The 15,830-nt window shown below is 43.2% G+C and overlaps 1 pseudogene; it reads left to right on the forward strand.

Annotated features, from left to right (window-relative positions):
- Positions 1-5,205: 5,205 nt before the first annotated feature.
- LOC101826415 lies at positions 5,206-11,716 on the forward strand (annotated as a pseudogene).
- The last annotated feature ends 4,114 nt before the right edge of the window (positions 11,717-15,830 follow it).

Here is a 15,830-nt window from a genome sequence, read left to right on the forward strand (position 1 = left end):
CATTCAATGATGCCAGCACCATTTGTTAAAGATGCTTTCTTTTTTTCCATTGTATATTTCTAGCTTCTTTGTCTAAAATCAGATGTCCATACATGTATGGGTTAATATCAGTGTGTTCAATTTGATTACATTGGTCTACCTGTCTATTTTTGTGTCAATACCAACCTGTTTTCAGGACTACAGCTCTATAATAGAGCTTGAAGTCAGGAATGCTGATGCCTCTGAAAGACCCCGGCCCAGCCTACACAGGCAAGCTGAGGCTCATGGAAAATTCCGTTTCCCCCACAGCTGAATAGTCCTTGCTATCAGAAGGGAGCTCTGCCCAAGGACACGGGCTTTGGGTGTCTGTTGTGACCAAATGGCCAGCCCAGCAAGATTGGGCAAGCACAGAGACCTATTGTTCCTCAGATAGGGCCAAGGCCGAGACTTGAGTTCTGAGAGAAACCTTAATTGCCCTCGTTCTGAGCCCCAGCCTCATTTAAATTGCCCAATCAGGGTCCCGTAACTAGGCTTCTCGCTTCTGTACTGCGCTTTTTGCTATAAAAGGACCCCTGAGTCCCCAGCTCGGGGCTCTCAGTTCCCGAGACTGAGATGCCCCCGGGTACCCGTGTATTATCAATAAAGCCTCTTGCTGTTGCATCCAAGCTCGTGGTCTCGGTGTTCCTTGGGTTCGGGTCTCCCTCCCGTGAAAGTCCCCCGCCTGGGGTCTTTCACCTCAAGATGTTACTTTGTTGAATAAGGTTGTTTTGGCTATCCTGGGTCTTTTGTTTTTACATACAAAGTTGATTATTGTTCTTTCAAGTTCTGTGATGAATTGTGCTGGGATTTTAATGGGGATTGCCTTAAATCTGTATATTGCTTTTGGTAAGATTGTCTTTTTTACTACATTGATCCTACCTATCCAAGAGCATTCAAGATCTTTCTACCTTCTAGTGTCTTCTTTAATTTCTTTCTTTAAAGACTCAAAGTTCTTTCTATACAATAGGTCTTTCACTAGTTTGGTTAGTGTTACTCCAAGGTATTTTATGATGTTTGTAGCTATTGTAAAGTGCAATGTTTCTCTGATTTCTTTCTCAGCCCGTTTATCATCTATATAGTAGAGCTACTGATTTATTTGAGTAGATCTTGTATCCTGCCACGTTGCTGAAAGTATTTATCAGCTGCAGGAGTTCCCTGGTAGTGTTCTTTTGCGTCACTTATGTAAACTATCATATCATCTGCTAATTGCGAAATTTTGACCTCTTCCTTTCCAATTTGTATTCCCACGATCTCCTTTTGTTGTCATATTGCTCTAGCTAGAATTTCAAGTACAATATTGAAGAGATATGGAGATAGTGGACAGCCTTGTCTTGTTCCTGATTTTAGAGGAATCACATTGAGTTTCTGCCCATTTAGTTTGATGTTGGCTGTTGGTTTGGTGAATATAGCTTTTATTATGTTGAGGTAAGTTCCTGTTATCCCAGATCTCTCCAAGACCTTTATTATGAAAGGGTGTTGGATTTTTGTCAAAGGCTTTTTCAGCATCCAATGATATCATCATGTGATTTTTGTTTCTCAGCCTGTATATATGGTGGATTACATTGATGGATTTTCACATGTTGAAGCAATCCTGCATGCCTGGGATGAAGCCTACTTGATGATGGTGGATGGCTTTTCTGATGCGTTTTTTGATTCAATTTGCCAGTATTTTATTGGGTATTTTTACATCAATGTTCATGAGGGATACTGGTCTAAAGTACTCTTTCTTAGTTGTGTCTTTATTTGGCTTGGGTATCAAGGTTATTGTAGCCTCATAGAAAGAGTTTGGCAAACCCCTTCTTCTATTCCGTGGAATACTTTGACAAGAATGGTATAAGATAATCTTTAAATTTCTGGTAGAATTCTGCACAGAGGCTATGTGGCCCTGGCCTTTTTTTTGGTTGGGAGACTTTTGATAACTGCTTGTATTTGCTTAGGGGTCTATTTAAATTGCTTATCTTTTCCTGATTTAATTTGGGAAGTGATATCTATCCAGAAAATTGTTCATTTCTTTTAGATTTTCAAATTGTGTGGAGTAAAGGTTTTCAAAGTATGACCTGATGGTTCTTTGGATTTCCTCAGTGTCCATTGTTATATCCCTCTTTTCACTTCTGATTTTGTTAATTTGCATGTTCACACTCTGTTATTTGGTACGTTTGGATAAAGGTTTGTCTATCTTCTTGATTTTCTCAAAGAACCAACTCTTCGTTACATTGATTCTTGTATTGTTTTCCCGAGTCTCTGCTTTATTGATTTCAGCCGTCAATTTGATTATTTCCTGGTACCTACTCCTCCTGGGTGAATTTGCTTCTTTGTGTTCTAGAACTTTTAATTATGCTGTTAATTTTCTAGTGTAACTATTCTCCAATTTCTTCATGTGGGCACTTAGGGCTAGGAACTTCCTTCATAGCACTGCTTTCAAAGTGTCCCATAAGTTTGTGTATTTTATGTCCTCATTCTCATTGAATTCTAGGAAGTCTTTAATTTCTTTTTTTATTTCTTCTTTGATCCAGTAATGGTGTAATTGTGCATTATTCAACTTCCATGTGTATGTAGGGTTTCTACAATTTGGGTTGTTGTTGAATTCTAATTTTAATACATGGTGGTCTGATAAGGTGCATGGAATTATTCCAATTTTTTGTACCTGTTGAGATTTGATATGTTGCCAAGTATGTGGTAGATTTTTGAGAAGGTTCCATGTGGTGCTGTGAAGAAGGTATATTCTTTTTTATTTGGGTGTAATGTTCTATAGATATCTGCTAATGCCAATTGGGTCATAACTTCTATTAGTTCCTTTGTTTCTTTGCTAAGTTTCTGTCTGGTAGTACTGTCTAGAGGTGAGAGTGTGGTGTTGAAGTCTCCCACTATAAGTGTGTGTGGCTTTATATGTGATTTGAATTTTAGTAATGTTTCTTTTATGAATATGGGTGCCTTTGTATTTGGGGCAGAGATGTTCAAAATTGAAACTTCATCCTTGTGGATTTCTCCTGTGATGAGTATGAAGTGCCCTCCTACATCTATTTTGATGGATTTTAATTTGAATTCTAATTTGTTAGATATTAGGATTGCTACCTCCACTTGTTTCTTGGGTCCATTTGATTGGAAAATCTTTTCCCAACCCTTAACTCTGAGTAATGTCTGTCTTTGAGAGTGAGGTGTGTTTCTTGTGTGCAGCAGAAGGATGGGTTCTGTCTTCAAATCCATTCTGTTATCCTGTGTCTCTTTATGGGAGAGTTAAGACCATTAATATTGAGGGATATTAATGACCATTAATTGCTCATTCTTGCTTGTTTTGGAATAGTTGATGGTGGTGGAATTATATGTGGATTTCCACCTCTTTTCTTTTGGCTGTTGGTAAAGTGGGATTATCTATTGCCTATGTTTTTCTGGTTGTAGTTAACTCGCTTGGGTTAGATTTTCTGCCATTTTGAGGTGGATTTATTCACCTTCTTCTATACCTAGTATTCTTAGGTTTGGTCTTTTAACGGTGCCCCATATTTCCTGGATATTTTGTGTTAGGGATATGTTGAACTTAAGATTTTCTTTGGTTGATGAATCTATTTCCCCTAGTGTATCTTCAACAACAGAGATTCTGTCTTTCATCTCTTGTATTCTGTTGTTTATGCTTGTATATGTAGTACCTGACTGTTTGCCCAGCATTTGTATTTCCAGAGTTTCTTCAGACTGTGTTATTTTATTGTCTGTATTTCAGCTTTCAACCCTTGTACTTTTTGAACTTTTTCTTATAAATTTTGCTTTGTCTTTTCCTCTCTTTTTGCATTTGTTGAAGTTTTTGGTTTGTCTTTTCTTCTACTTCTTTCATTTTTTTGCATTTTTGGATTGTTTTATCCTCCATTTCTTGTATTTTTGATTTGTTTTTTCTTCCATGTCTTTAAGGGGTTTTCTCATATCTTCTTTGAGGGACTCTATCATTTTCATCAAGTTGTTTTTAAGGTCTTTCTCATTTGCTTCTTCAACAGTGGACTGTTGAGGTCTTGTGTGTGTAGATTCTCAAGTTTCTGGTGGTATCATATTGGTTCTTCTGTTGGTGGATGTGTTTTTGTATTGTCTCCTTCCCATCATTTCTTCCTGTGGGTGCAGGAGGAGTCTATTCTTCCCCTGGTGGGTATGTGACCACATTTCCTTTCCAGTGGGTGGGAGCTGGTCCAATACCTTGGTGGCTTTCTTCTTGTGTGGATGGGGGACACCCTAGTATCGGGACCTTATAAAACTCTGGGTAGGCTGGACCCTCGCCTTGCCTGTCCCGTGGGTGGAGACTGGGACTTTGAAGCTGGCAGTCTCTGTATGGATTGAATCCCGTTGGCTTGAGATCAGGATCTGCTGTGTGTAGTCCTCAGGTCTCAGGTGTTTCTTTCCATGGAATATTGTTAAGCATGAAGTAATACTCATTTGCCCATGAACTAGTCAGCCTTCGTTTACTTAAAGACATCCCTGACATACTCATCTTACTTGGAGGAAAGGTTTATTTTGATACCTGGTTGGAGTGATTTGCTAGCTTTCTGAGCTCATTACTTGAGTGCATTGGGCCTAAATTGAGGCAACCTGCAGTTTAGAAAGCTGTTTTGGAGGAAGCTGCCCTCCTGGGAGCCACTGGGATGCACTGAGTGAGAGCAAGGGGCTGGCCCACCACCAGACAGTGGACCTGTGCTGCAGAACTAAGCCTTCAATGCACACACTGCAGAACTTGCTATTCAACTTGGGTAACTGGTCAAGGAACCCTAGCTTCCAACATTTTGTGTACTGGGTTTACAAGGCAAGCACTACATAGACTGATCTGCCCACTGGGTTCTTCTCCCAGGCTACCAAGCACGCATGTGTTGCACAGACACAGGCAGCCAAACATTCAGCATACCAAGTAAGTGAAAAACTATCAAAACAGCAAAAGCACACAATCCTCTTCATATCACCACACCCCTGTGCTCAGAGCATCCTGTGTTTTCCTGCCTCTGGGTTGGAATATGGGTAGAGGGTGAAGGCTGATGTAAGCTAACTCTCTTCTCCATAGTATCTCAGGAAATCTCTTCTTACATTAGTGTAACTAATGTAACTAAATATGTGGATAAATGCAGTGTGTTTGTATGTATGAATCCTTGCACTTGTGTGTGTTCAGGGATGTGTGTGTGTGTGTTTGTAAATGTGCATGCACATGGATGCACACATATACACATGCATGCAGACAACCCTGTCCTAAGAACACAATCTTGTAACAAAAGGGAACCTCAGAGACTGGAGGAAAATCTTCAGTCCCTGCTGAAGCAGAAGGAACTGGTTACCAAGCAAAAGGTATTGGCAGTAAAGATGCAACATTACTTCAATGTGTCTAAGATGAGGTAGTAGCCCATACTTGCAAAAGCAGGTTGAGTCAAGAGGGTCCCATGTACCTGGATCTCTGTCCCCTTTGGGTTTTTGTTTAATTTGGCAAGGTTCCTAGGCACAGCCAGGGAAAGAATACCTCGAAGTATCACGCTGGCTAAGTCAACAGGAACTTCTTCCAAGGAAACAACATGCTTGATACTCTCTGCTATGAGGATCATGTCCCCTCTTCCCTTTTTGAGATCTCTAGCTTGGTCTGAGTATCTCATCACTTAGGTTAGGTCTCCCCACAAAAATTCCCATGGTATCCCCAAACCTCGAATGGGAGGGTCAATTGTGAAGACAGAATGTCCTCCACCATTTTACTTTCCTTCAGGAATATCAGCTTTAGAGATAATTTCCTACTCTTCAGCTGATCAGCATGCATCACACTCCTGCTGATTACAGTTCTTTGCGGTGTTCATCAGTTTCCTGTGAGAAGATTTCTCTGGTCGTACACAGATTAGGAGTTGAAAAATTACTTCCATGCAGGGTCTGAGCTGTAGGAATAATCAGAACCTTCTCTGCAGTGTTTTGTAGGGTCCATTAGAGGGGAAGCATAGAGTTTTCCAGGTTATTCACATTCACCTGGTATCTAAGAGGGCAGTCACTCTCCTGGATTCTTCCCTCCCAATAAATGTATGAGGTTTCGGTGAGACCTTCTTTCACCGGAGTAGAGACCACCCTGGGCAGAGCAGAGTGAGCAGGGCTGTAACACTTTTTTCCGGGGAAACCTTCCCTGGCAAAGCAAAGTTGTTACACTCGGCTCTCCAGGGTACTGGAGCTGAACTGTAAAAACTTTGCCAGGGAAGCCCTTTCCTGCAGGAGCAGAGCTGATATACTAGGGAAGCCTTTCCCTAAAGCAAGGCTGTAAGCTGCTATGCTTACTGTGACTTGTGGTATTCCTTGGCTCCCTCGTGACAGAATATGTTTCCATATGAGCTGTAATTCTCATTATTCTTTGGTTCCCGAGTGCCATAATCCATCCCTATCCATGCCATCAGATTTGTGGAAATATTTATAATTTACAATGAGGTCACTGAGAGGACCAGCGCTGAAAGTTCTTTTGTTCATGTCTGGTACATTGGTCAGGGCTCTATGGGGTAAAAGAACTCACAGCATGAATCATAGAATGAATTTCTCTGTATATAGAAATGTATTTCTGGATATGATGGTGAAGTCCTAGAATCCAGGAGTTGCTCAGTCCATGAGCCTGGATGTCTCAGCAGTCTTTAGTAGAGTCTGTAATCCCAAAACAGTTGGCTCCAATACCAGTGAAGGAAAGGACTTGTTAGCAAGGTCAGAGCAAGCAGCTAAAGAGGAAAGGCAGGTCAGAAACCCCACGTGTCCCTCCATGGAGGGAGGAGCAGCCTCAAATCTGAAGACTGATGAAGGCACACATTTGCCATTCATCTGCTCGGGTCATTAATTTTGTCACACAACCCATAATATTCCACTTTCCATCAACTCTAGCATAAATCCTCAGGTCTGAGCACTTGCTGGGGGCTTCCCTTCCTTAGGAAGGGTGTGGTGCTGTGAAAGTTCGTTCTAGGTAAGTCTTCATGCCTGGCTTTTGTTAATCTCCATGTGCTCTGGAGTCCCCAACAAGGAACCTAAGATAGGTAGAAGGAAAAGGCATTTTTTCCTCCCTATTTATTACTTTTCTTGTAAAACTGTTATTTGTGGACCGAATGATAACAAAAAGTGTTCTTTTTAAAAAAGTGCTCTCCTCTTCAAAAACACCTATTAGAGTCACTGTAAAAGTGCATAAGTCTTCCTTCTAAGTATACCTTGGAGGTAACCAAAATAATTACAAAGAACAATGGATCAAAATGAATTGTATTTTGCAGCACCCTTTGCCACAGATCTGGTATAAAAAGGCTCAGATACAGAATGCCTTGTAGGGGTTTCAGGTATAAACTGAGCTGTATTTGCTGCAAACACTTTCAGATCTGTGTCATCTCCACAGACATCCCTGCTGCCCAGTGTCAATGAGTTCACCTTGCTAAGTGGGAATCTTTGACAGCCATGTCAACCTCACAGTAAAAACCACTGTCTGACTTAGCAGTCAGGAGTTGTGGGGAGAAGGATCATGAGTTTGAGGTCAACATGAGTAACATAGTGAGATCCTTGCTTGAAAAATATAAAAGGGCAGAGTGGAGTCGGTATATGGAATGCTGTGGAAGCTCTGGTATTGGGGTGTTCAGATCCAGGTGAGGAGGTTGGCTTTTTTCTTTGGGGAGCTTGAGATCCTTTGTTTTTCATGGGAGCCATGGTTTTGGACACTGGCATTGTGCTGGGAAGATTAACCACAACAGGGGAGTGGCAAGTGAGCTGTGGAGAAGCTTAGCTCTTGTGGTCACAGGAAAAAGAGCCCCAACCCCACTACCCTGCCTGTATGATGAGGCCCAGCCCAACTTAGCTGCTTGGATGATGAGGCTCCTCCCCTCCTTCCTAACAGAGTGATAAGGTCTGGCCTTTCACATCATTCCTGGGTGCTGAGGGCCCATTTTTTCTAGTATTCTTGGTACTTGAGGCCCTGACTCTCCCAACCTCCCTGGTACTTGAGGCCTCATCGTTCTTCAGTGTCCCATGCAGATGAGTCCTTTCCAACTTCCCAGGGATAAGAACCCCTTTCCCTGTCCCCTAAACTCCTTTGGCTATGATGCTTAGTTTCTTCTGGTCTCCTGGGACTTGAAGCTTTGCTTAAACTTTGTGGACCATTAAGGCCCACCTCTTGGGGCTTCTCTGGGCCATGAGATCCTGTTCTCTGCCTTCATAATGTGAGGACACTGCACTCCCAATTCTGTTTTTGATTCTTCTGTAAAGGGAGGAAAAATAAGACCAGGACCTCCTCCAAACCACTGCTCTGTGTGACCTCCAGCGATGGGGAGTGCATACTTTGCTCACTTCCTGGTACTCACCTGTCCAGGTTTTGGGCAACCTGGGCGGATCCTCATCCCTGTCTTTTCCAGTTAGGAGCCTCCACAGGCCATAGCTAATCTGTCCTTACCCTGCTGTAGACCCTGAATGTGGCCCTGTACTGGTGGTACCTCCTGGCGCTGGGCTTCTACATTTCACTGCTAATCACTTTGCCCTTTGACATCAAACGCAAGGTGAGTTATGAATCACACATCCATCTGGGTATGTGGGCATCATGGGAGAGATGCTTCCTAATCTCTGGGGAGGGGCTGAAGCAGAATGAATTGGCCTTGACATTGTACCCCGAGATGCCCTTGATACCTGTCAGAGGGTATGGGGTCCAGCAGCCTTATGAATCTCCTGAAGAGGCTTGCTTCCAGGCATGTGGCCCTCTGGCCATGCAGACTTGTCCCAGGGGTGAACCATGACTTCAAGAAGCAGGTGGTGCACCACTTTGTGACCGCGGGGCTGATAGCCTTCTCCTACAGCTCCAACTTTCTGCGCGTTGGCTCCGTGGCATTGCTGCTGCATGTCTGCTCTGACTACATGGTGGAAATGAGATCAGAGGAGGTCCTGCCACAATTGGGATATCTGATATGACTGCCTCTAATGCTCCCCTCCCGCCCTACCCTCTTTAGTTTCCCTGTGATATAAGGAGTCTTGGTCTCTCTGGGACAGGAAATCCACATCCCTGTGTGACTCATTTGCATATAAGACCCTGCCCCTCCCAGGCTTTCAGGGACTAGAGGCACCATGCCTCAGTCTCCCTGGAGATGGGCTGTTCTGTCTCTGCTTCTCTCACATTCTTTGCTGTTCTTAGGTAGTGCTGGAGATACGGCCTTCCCACAGTTCACTTGGCCTCACCCCATAGCTTCTTGTCCCCAAGTTGAGGACTCTCCTCGTTTGATCTACCACTTTCCGTGGATTCTTGGTCTTAAGACTGTTTCTCTTTGCTGCTCTCCCCAGGCTTGTAAGATGCTCAACTATACACTCTTTCGGCAAGTGTGCAATGCTCTCTTCATCCTCTTCTCCTTAGTCTTCTTCTACACTTGCCTCATATACTTCCCCACCCAGTGAGGCCTGAGGGTTAGGGAGACAGGAGGGTGTGTCCAGGATCCAGACAGGCCTCTCTCTTGGTGCTGCATCTCAGGAAACTGGAGGTGCTGGCTGAGATTTTCCCAAGGAGTCAACCAGAGCAGGGCTTATGCAAAGGCCCAGAGGTAAGAGGAGCAGAGACTTACTCAGAGGTAAGTGCAGCAGTAGTGCAGTGCACTCCCTGGACAGGAAGAGAGAAGGAGGAGGCTGTCCAAGTGCCTGATCACTAAAATTGTCTAGTAAATGTCTTTTGAGATTTGCTGAGCCTCTGGAATATGTCGGAGGTGAAGAGATACCAGAGAGAGACATTCGGATGCCTGAATCATTAAGATAGGTGGGGGTGAGAAAAAGGATACACAGGCAAGCAAGCAGACCACAAGGCACAAGGTAGTGCTAGAACTTGAGAAAAATCAAACTAGTGTACAGGAAGCAGGCTTGTAGGTAGCTGGCCCTGGATGAGCCCCTCTTCAGGGATGTTTCATTGATAGCTGTTGTACATAGCGAATGAATGGGGCTCAAGAACCATACTGACCATAGAGGAAGATGGGCCAGGTGGAGGGAACAGCATATGCAAAGGATCCGAGGCTAGGATCTAGTGTTGGGAGAAAGGAAATGAGCTCATGTGGTTGGAACACAGAGAAGGATAAGGTGAATGCAGGTAGGTCACCAGGGGAAGTCATGAAGGACCCTATGGGATGTTATCTGAAGGGAGGTGGGAGCCATGGAGGGCTGAGGGCAGATGGTGAGAAGCTGGGGCAGGTGGATCAGAGCAGGTGAGAGAAGACCAGAAAGAGACACCACAGGGCTAGGAGAAACTTCAGGAGGCATCAGGAGCCCAGCTACTTCCTGCTGCTTTTGAGGGGCTTGTGCTCCTTTGTAGGCATATGGGAGAAGATGGCATGGCGGGCTGCTGCTAGCTTGTGGTACGGATTTGCTCCAGGAGGCTGGGCAGTGTCATCTGTGGCTAAGGTGTGGATAAAAGCCAATTCCTAGAGTTCTCTGAGTTTTGTTGGAGACTGATGGAAGAGTTATGAGAGGGGAAGGCTGGAGTTGTTGTGAAGTTCAGTATTAAAGATCTCCTAGAGGAGAGGGAGTCAAAGGGAAGAGAGAGAAGGAAGGGGAAAGAAAGAAAGAAAATGGAGAAGATGGAGGGAAAGGTGGTGAAAAAGGATGAGGAAGGAGGAAGAGAAAGATGGAAGGAAAGAAGGAAGCGGGACTTGTTGAAGAAGATGGAGCAGTAGGAGGAGGGAGGAAGGAGAGGAGGAGGAAGGGAGATGAGTGCAGAGGAAGCAGAAGAAGTAGGGCACAAGAGTGGTGGGCATTTGGGCTCCTAGAAGTCATAAGAGTCTCAAGTGGGTGGGGGGTGAAATAGACAGGGACAAAGACTCATCAAGGGTGTATGGTTGAATATTTCTTTTTTGCATATAAAACAACAGCAGGGTTGGATTTGATGGTAAAGGTTGTGTGTTGGAAACAAAGCTGTGACCTTGCAAAGACTTGGTATGGGCAGATGGTGGAGGTGCAGGAAATTGTGTTAAGGTACTATGTCTCTTGACTGGCATCTGGTGGCTCTGGGAGTTGAGTATGTCAGTCTCAAGTTGAGGTAGAGAGTTATTGTGTATCTAGGGACAGATCAGTAATCAGAAAGGGTCACTTAGCAGGGCCAATAGGAACTAGGTACAGCCTCAGAGTTTGTGATACAGAAATGCCACTTGGCAAACTTGTATGTTCCACTGACTTAGTATAAGCAGGTCAAGAGAGATACCATCGCAGGATAGGGCACTAGGGAGTTTCAGGAGCACAGATGGCCCATGCAAGTTCCTAGAATGGGGAGCCATACAGATTGGTGTAACTCCTTCTGGCTTCCTGCCTTAGGGTTATCTATTCCACTGTGTTTGACGCCATCATGAACTCACGCCCCTTCTTCGGCTACTATTACTTTAATGTGCTCCTGGTGATGCTGCAGATTCTTCATGTGTACTGATTCTGTCTCATCCTGGGCATGGTCTGCAGTTTCCCGAGGAAGGGTCAGGTATGGAGGCCTGGCAGGGTCAGCTCCCAGTGTCCCTCCTTGGCTCATTGCTCTTTGTTCTGTTCTGAGCTCTGGAACCATCTGTTTTCACAGATGGAAAAACACATTCATAGTGATGCAGAAGAATCAGACACCAGTGATGACGGGGCAGTTCCTCGAGGTCCTCAGCTGAAGAACAGAATGGCTCAAGGGTCTGGGCCAGCCATTGCCAATGGCTCACGGAGACAGACAGCTGGTTACCTGACCAACGGGCACACCCAGGGCACCTACAACTGACATTGAGGGGTTGCTTTCAGCACTGTGGTTGTTCAGATGCTGGGTTGGTGACCTTGGGAGACAGGGAGGCCTTCCACTAGCTAAGAAGAGGACTGATGATCTGTTTCCAGTACGTCCCTCCTATCCCTTTATCCCTTTGAGCAACTGGACAGAGCCTGGAGGAGCAGTACACTCTGCATCTATCCAGAGTCACCATCAGGCTGTAGCCTGGGGGCTGTGGGGAGCCCTGGCTCCAAGGACCAATAAAACTTCAGCAGAAATGAATTCTCTGCCTGAGAGCTTTGGTTCCCTTCCCAACTCTTCCTTTCCCTTACTCTGTTGACAGGATTTCTCCCTGCCATGTTAGAATTTATGTCCATTCCTACCCACATGGCATCATGGTGTAAAGATACTCCCTGCCCCTCAGTTAGCACCTTCCATGTTCTCCTCCAGAGTAACTCCCCAGGATGTTGGCATTAGCTGAGAGCCCTGCTTTACAGGAAAAAAGTTATTGTGCTTAGATGAAGCTCCTGTTTGAGGTTACACACCATTCCTGATCCAAGTCAGAAGGTATAGCAGAAACCCAAACATGTCCTTGTAGTCCCTTGATAAAAGCAGCCTGCAGCCCAACCCTGGGGTCTTTATACTCTCCGGACAGTGGACACCAAAGGGTCAGTGTGAGGTCACTGCCTTCAGATATGCTATAGGAAAACAACCTCCTCCAAGATGGAGGCTCGGTGACCAGTGTCATTTAACTCAGAAATCAAAGCCACAGGTTCCATTCCTTGTCAGATCATACTTTCCTTGGGAGTATGCAAGAGGAACTAAGTGTCATATAAGAGAGACAAGTAGAAACAATGCAGAGAGTTGGGCCACCTCAGGGGATATCCAAAAATAAATGCTCTGGAGACAAAGAGCAGAGCCTAGCATGGCAACTCATGACTATCATCTAACACTAGGGAGGAAGAAGCCAACAGACTAGAAAAACACACAAGCCTGGGATACAAGGCACGACCCAGTCTCAAATCAAGTAATGGGAGAGAGTGTCAACGAACAGGTACCCAGAAGAGAAAACTGGACAGAAATCTGAGAGATAGGAACAGCTCAAAATAAAGATGGGGAAATGGCCAGCTCTGTATGCACAGCGGGTTATTGAGATGAGACGTGGATCTTGTTTCCTTGAGAGACATGGCAGAATGGAAGAGAAGTAAAGCATCTTTAGCAGTTCAAGGGCATCAAATTCAAGCAACATAGGCAGAGACTGCATAGAGGCTTGTGAAAGAGCCATGAAGACAAGGCAACAGAAGGAATGAAACAGGAGTCAATGTGGAAAGAGAAGAAAAGAAGAATAAAGAAAAAAGGAAAGGAGAAAGAGAAAAATGTAGATAGTGCATGGATGAGAAACCTGTAAAAGTTTAGGCAGGGTCATTTGAGAAGGAAGGAAGGAAGGAAGAGGGATATTGAAGAGAAACAGCTCCAAGAGAACTTGAGGGATGAAATGGGGTATGGTCACAAGCCAGAAATCACAGTACTATGGATGCTAAAGGATGAAGATCATAGGTTTGATGTGAGTCTTTCTCTTTTCTGCCAGCCAGATCACAAATCATAACACAAAGACTTATGAAAGTTTGACTGATAGCTTAGGTTTGTGTCTAACTAGTTTTTATAACTTGAATTAGCCTGTGTCTTTTAATCTACATTCTTTTATGTGGCTCAGTCATCTTCATTTTGTGAAACTCATGCTGCTTGCTCTGCATCTCTGGCATCTCCTCATGACTCTGCCCTTCCTCTTCCCAGTGTTCTCCATGTCCTGAAAACCCTGCCTAGCTATTGACTGTTTAGTGACACATATTAACAATGTACAAAAAGATTCTTCTACAACATTTCTCCCTTTTTGTCTAAATAAAAAGGGAAGGTTTTAACTCTAACATAGTAAAGCTATATACAATAAGAACAATTATCAGGTACTATCGAAATAGGAAGGAAAGGTATTCACTTTAACAAATGAAAGTGTAAGGTAAGGATAGTTATCAGGTAAGAATTACATATACAATGTTCATTCCATTTGTATTTGGCAAATTTTGAGAAAATACTTCATTATCTATCTTCTCTTGATGAGTCCAAAATTTCGTACTAATTTATCCTCTATCATAACTAAGGAAAACTATAACTGTTTTCAATTCTATCAAAGACCCTATAAGGATAAAATATTACCTGAATAAACAGGAAGTGCAGTACAACTTGCTTCTAAACATATAGAAATGACAGACATCTGGCTGTCTGGACAGTCACCCAAGATTCTTTTGCAATGTTGGTGCATCCATCTTCACCCTACAGGCCTAGGATATCTGGCAGGCTTTTCTATGAAGCAGGAATTTTTAAGTACTGCCCGGTCTTACCTTCACAAATTTTCCTTTGTTTTCTGCTTGTCCAGTTTGTACTTCCAGACTTTTATTGAAATTTGAAGGACTAACCTGCCTTATCTTGGCAAAGTTCAATAGTCTTTGTCCTTTGTGTCCTGTTTGAATACTATATTGTCAGCAGTCAGGGCAAGAACGTTTTCTTTGCCCAATGGCTAACCTTGCCACAATGAAAGCAAACTTCATAAGGAATTTCTTTGACTCCCATCATCTTCTCTGAAGTAAATTGGTTTTTCCAGGAGCAGACATGTCTCACTGTTAAGAAAAGCCTCAGGTTATTAAACATCTTAAATGCCATATTCTATAGGTCTTTGAAGTATTTGAAGAATATCTATCTATATTGGTTTAACCTTGATAATTATAGATGAAAAACCACTAACCTGCATTTCTTAGTTATACATTACATTTTTAAAGGAGCCGTGTAAGAACAATACCCCAAACAAGAGTAGAAATGTAATTTTGTAGAACAAAAATAATCTTAAAATTACATCAATATATAAAACTACATACCAATGTAAAATATTTGAGACAGTGTTTGTTCAAAAGTAGTCTCAAAATCCACATTTTATTCTATCATGTCTGTACATGCCTTTCCCTTCAGAAAGAGATCCCCGGATCTAATGTCCTTTATTTAACTTTCTTCCTGACCATGACCAGTAACAATTTGTAACCAACCTCCTAAATGATGACAAGCATCTATAACCCAACAAATGCCCCAAACACCCACCCCACCTCTTGGTAATTTTGGTGTTGTGTTCTCTGGGCTGCTTTCTGTTGTCTGGGGGTGCAGGCATCTTTGGGGGACCCTGAAAAATTAGGATAATGGTCAAGTTCCAGGTGGAATTGTGACATTGGATCATCTCAGCCAGCAGCCTTGAAGCTGTTCTGAATGAGGAAACTGCAACAGAGATTTTCTGAGAGGCTGGATCACCTGGGCCACCCATTTTCATTGGTGTCTGGCCCCCTTGCTCTGAAAACACAAACTTTTAAACGTAACACACATATCTGCATTTACACAAGCAAGGACTGTGCATGCACACAAACCAACCAAAGATTTGTTTGTTTGTTCGAGAAGGTAAAATATGCATCTGTCATATTTCTTTATGTCTGTAACCAGGCTTTCAGGGGGCTCTTCCATGATCAAATCTTATCTTTATAAACCTTGAACAAATTCACAGCCTTTTGTTTCCTGTGGAAAGAAAAGCACAATCTCTTCCCCAAAGCAAGATGTCTCTTGTAGATTTTAGAGAGGTGGCTGTGTTGATGAATTTCAGCAGCAGCTTAGACTATGGGGAAAGAAAGCACTACAAATTTGCCAATCTCCTTGCTAGACTCTAAAGTCTAAAACTTTAAAAGTTGACCCCACACCCTATCTTTTTTCCTTTGTGAGTAGTGTTCCATGTTTACTAGGACTTTTTAAACCACTGTCAAAAGAGTGTAGAAGTTACTATCAAAATTAAATATAGATTACCAATCAATCTAACATACCACTGCTAGTTATATAAACCCAGAAGACACCTAAAGAGATATTTGCACATCCATGATTGTTACTGTACTTGCATGGTAGCTGAGAAAAGGAAGCAGCAGGTGAACAGATAAAGTAAATGTGGAACATATTCACAGTGGCATTAGTTCAGCCTTAAGGAAGAATAAAGGTCATGACATTTAAAAGGAAATTTTTGGAACTGGAAATTTTTTAATTTGGTGACTTAATC

The sequence above is a fragment of the Mesocricetus auratus genome, unplaced genomic scaffold (genome assembly GCF_017639785.1).
Source record: "Mesocricetus auratus isolate SY011 unplaced genomic scaffold, BCM_Maur_2.0 Super-Scaffold_100025, whole genome shotgun sequence".
NCBI lineage: Eukaryota > Metazoa > Chordata > Mammalia > Rodentia > Cricetidae > Mesocricetus > Mesocricetus auratus.